Raw genomic sequence first — 4,865 nt, 5'->3', positions numbered from 1 at the left:
ATGAATATACAACGAAATGAAAAAGCATATAAAAAAGTCTATATAAATATTAAGAATTGTATAAATATTAACTAGATCAGTCAATAAGATATAAAAACATAATAATACATTTTATATATTTTTAACACCAATATAAAGTTAAATGTAATTTACAGACTTTTTTAATACCCGATTAGATCATGCCCCGACTTATATATAAGATGGTTATATATATATAACCAGCTTAAACCAATTAAAAAAAATTGACAGTTTTCGGATTGGTATGTTTTTTGTTCAATACGACTTGTTGATGGTGCACTGAAAACTTAAGAAAAATAAAATAAAAACATGTTTAAAAAAATTGGATTCTTTCGGCTTTGAAACTAATCTAATCCTATAACTCATAAAATTTAGTTTATAAAAATATTTATATTTATATACTTGTTTAATACATAAATACAGTCCCAAAACTTTATTTATTTATTTTTAACATAAATCTTTGGAATGATGCATTTCTTTAAAAATATTTTGGAAGAGTGCATCAGTTTTTTTTCTTTAATTTTTAAAAAAATTTGCTAGAAAGTAAATTTATTTTGAAAAAACACTTTACTAGTATTTGTTTACTTGAAGAAACACGGATCAATTTTTTATGTATGATGATCAATAACTTTATTAAATGCAGTTAAGAGTGTGAGCAATAAAAAGACTACGAATGTTTTTAATTGCAATTGTATATTACCGCCTAGTATTCGAACCGGCATGTGAATAATATTTTTATACATGTACATTCTCACTTCTCAACAGTCATGGATTTTTTGACAGTTATGCCAAAAAAGAAAGCAACACTTATAATAATAAATACAAGTATTAATAATCAATTTGACAATAACAAATTATCGAAAAATATACTGACATTGTACAAAACACTGGGTTTATAAATACATTTATGATTTTTTTTTAATTTATATAAATATTTGTACAAACAGATACTCACCAGAGAAGGGTGCCGTGACAGAAAGAGACTCGAAGCAGACCTCCATCTATAATAGTTGGTGTAAGGGAACGAACTGAATACTGTGCCACTCTCCAAGCGACTGCAGGTCGACTCACTTCCCCCCAGAACTTAACACCTCCCGGCTTCTAAACAATCTTCCACTGGAACCGTTTGTCTCCTATCAGCTGTATAACAAACTAATGTAATCTTAGTGGTATTAATATGCAAATTAAATAACAACGGATGAAAAAGAAAGATTAACACTTCCTAACCTCACTAACAGGGTCATACGTTGTGAATGGAGATTCCGAAAAATATGGAATTGAATTTGAGATTTTTATTTTTATTACTTTTTATACATTTTTGTCAAAAAATAACGCTAATTTATTTGACAACAGATGAATAATTTTTTCTTCATCCTGAAAAATGCAATAAATCATGGCATTTAACTATTTTTTAATAAATACGATATGATGAAACGTTTTCAAATAAACTAAATTTAAATATTTGTGTGTGTGTGTATGTACGAAAAAACATCAAATAGCCCGACTAAAAAGACAACATAAGATGTGACAGGACTTAGTAATTTTTGGTTTTTCAACGAAAATCTAAATTTCAAATATTTCAATTTAAAAAAGTCTCAAATCTCTTAAATGCCAGTAAAAAAAAAAACTACTCAACGTTTTGCCAGACCAGGCGTTATTATAATACAAAAAGAAGGTATTATAAGTACTCTGAGTATTATAATATATAATAATAATGTGAACACCTACGACCCATGAAGGGTCATTGGTGTTTGTAACAAGGACTCGTACTTTGTAAGGAAGCACTTATTTAGAACAATGGTTATACAAGGAGGTGTTATTTCAATTAAAGCATCCACTTTATGAGGCGGACCCCAGAAGTGTTCCATAACCTACAGGATTGACTCATGACTACAGTGTAACATAAAATAATTATCTCCCCAGCCGGATTCCAACCCAGATCCTTGGAGTTTGTAGCAGAATTATAATATATAGTACATTACTTTCGAGATTTCTTAAAGTATTTCGAGCCAAATCTGTTATAAGACCTTTATTGATAGATTTATTTGTTACATAATCAGAAGTATTACAAACTTTAACAGGGATTTTTAATACCCGGAGGATTACAATGGTTTAATAAAACACATAGTGCTTTCTGGGGCCTTAGATACCCTGAAACTGTAACCATTTATTAAATGACTGAAACTTGCCAACATTCAGAAACTGACTATCTCTGAGGGTCACGAGGGCACACTAAACGGTGTTCCACGAGGTGGTGCAAGTTCTGGTCGGAGTGATGCCCTTGAATCTATTCCTCAAGAAGAGTCAGAGGGTGGAAAAGCTATTGGAAATGATCCGTCAGAGAAGAAAGTTATCCGGGAGGATTTCAAAGAAAAGTAAAATGGATGATGGATTGAAAGCCGATAAGGACTCACATTGAGCAAGTTCTTCTTGATCGTCCAATCAAGATTGAAGGTGAGATAGGTCCTCCATGACTACTGGGTCTCTCAAATTCTGATAGAGGATGGTGGATGGAGATTGATCCCGGGCCCCTACCTGTGGAAACATTGAAATAGTAGTACACTTTGTCGCCTTGCCAAGTTAGACCGGTTGGAAAGTGGAGGTGGGCCCCATACACTTCTCTTTGGGAAGGCCTGACCGTCTAAACAAGAAGAAGAAATCAACCAATATTTTCAAGACAGAAGCAGAAGATCCAACAATACATCGAAGTAAGTATGACCGTTGAAACTTGGAAGGGACTGTTCTACAATTCTGTTAAATTCACTAGGAGTCGTATTTATGCCAAATGATAGGCTATACATCAAATAAGTTCTGGGTTGAAATTGTTTGAATTTGCTGCTTCGTTGATCCATTTTGGATGTGGAGATTAGCTTTGTATAGATCTAAACGACAAAAATAGGATGATCCTTGAAGGCTGTTCAAATTTTTTCGATTCGTCGATTTGGATATTGAGTAATTGAGGATTAACCATCATTTGTAGTCAACACAAAGTCGAACTGCTCCATGAGGTTTTTCGTTGATGAGTAATGGTTAACCCCATTGGACGGATGCGGCGAAGGAGGACTAGAACGGCAACTAAACGGGTTTAAGACGGTAACCAGAGCAATGTCCGGAGGTAATTTAGGTGTAGCCCCCTCAGTCAAGTACCCACCCGAGAATAGGACTGGAATATAGAATTTTTTATTCTAATAAAGAATATTAACAGCAAATACGCATTCACTAATTGTGTAAATAAAAAGATTCTGAACAGAATTGGCATACGCCTCACAACGAACCACACTATTGCTGAAACCCCGTTTGTCACCAATGCGCAATAGATTGATAAAAAAAACGGAATAAAAGGAACGACATGGTTACAACTAATATAAATAAAATTAACAAGAGGATGCTTACTTAATGAATACTTGACTAATAACATATGAATTTTACTTAGTTGTTTATTTTTTTAAATATTGCTCTTGACTTGATTTACTTAGACTTTAATGTAAATTAATTTCACAAGCACTGAATTCCACTCGGTGTGTCATAAATGAATATGAACATCAAAATATATCGAATCTTTTCTCAAAGAATAAGAATTACTGGAATTAGAATGCATTATATTTGCGAAGCAGTCACTAAATATCGAAATAACCTCTGTCAAGGCCGATTTGTAAGTCATTCATTTCATCTTAATAACAGTTAAATTTTTATTTTAACCTATAAGAATAAGACCTTATCACTTTCGGTTTTAACGAGTCAAGAGTCTTATATTTATAAATTTCCTAATTTCTTCCAAATCATCTGAGATTAGCTTAATAAAATTATTCTTAAACATTTCTAAACTATAACTCACGTGTCGGTCACGACTTTAAATTATTTTCACTGTTCCAGAGACTTAATGTGAAATTATCCATATCAAGCAAAACACTTCTTTTCTCATAAAATTATTTGAAAGAACTGATACACTCGACCGGTTGTTTTTTTATTGTCACTTAAGATTCTCTTATCGATTCGTATCACATAAACGCACTTCTAAAAATAAAAAAAATAAGATTATTCCAGTTTAAAAAAACAAATCATATTTGTACTCACAGACGCAGGCGGACTCTGTTGAATAATATTTTCTAGTCTTGCATTAATAATTAAATACAATTACTAAATTTAATTTTAGTAATAGGGTCGGCTGCTTTCGGAAGATATCTACAAAAAAAAAGTTTTGTTTTTAATCTGTTCGGGATATAGCGATTAGCTTGAACTTTATAAAGGTAAATCGTGTAGAGAAAAAAATATGTGTATCAATAATAGTGATAATGATGTAAACAATTTTATTCCTTATAAACCATTTATTTATTTTTTTCTTTTTAATGATTAGATGATAGACCTCATGTGAATTAGATGGAGCTTCGATGCTCAATAAAAACAATCAAGAAATAGTAGCATTATTATTTTTCTCTTAAAATAAACAAATTTGTACAATCCAAATATTTTTGGATATAAAAGAGTGGGTCGAATGTTAATGCCATTAATAAATAGTTTATAATTTTTCTTAATTACTTATTTTTTAATTTTTTCCTTATAAAAATTATTAGCTTTTAAAGGATCGAAATTGGTGTAGAATGATAGCGAAATGATTTATCGATTATATTATAATCAGAATACTCTTGTCTTATTTTTATCGAAAGTGGCAGGAAGCTAGTAGAAATAAAAACGAATCATACAAAAAAACAACAAAGGTATTACAAGAAAAGAAATTTTAAAAATTGTTTTCTTTGATTTGAGTTAAAAACGAGATATTCCATCGTATGTTTTATACAATTTTATATTATAATTAATAATAATACTAATATTTACCTGAATGTAGAGCA

General features: G+C 30.8%; 1 long non-coding RNA gene across 1 annotated transcript; it reads right to left on the bottom strand.

Moving 5' to 3' along the window:
• Window positions 1-972: 972 nt before the first annotated feature.
• LOC136797239 (uncharacterized) lies at window positions 973-3,953 on the bottom strand. Its single transcript, XR_010845081.1, has 2 exons — window positions 3,854-3,953; window positions 973-1,158 (listed from the first exon to the last, which is right to left on the bottom strand). It is a non-coding gene; the product is annotated as an uncharacterized lncRNA (long non-coding RNA).
• Between the last annotated feature and the right edge of the window lie 912 nt (window positions 3,954-4,865).

This window comes from Halyomorpha halys, unplaced genomic scaffold (assembly GCF_000696795.3).
Source record: "Halyomorpha halys isolate HHAL.00 unplaced genomic scaffold, Hhal_1.1 Scaffold8150.1, whole genome shotgun sequence".
Classification (NCBI taxonomy): Eukaryota; Metazoa; Arthropoda; class Insecta; order Hemiptera; family Pentatomidae; genus Halyomorpha; species Halyomorpha halys.
This window is presented reverse-complemented; position numbering and strand designations above follow the sequence as displayed.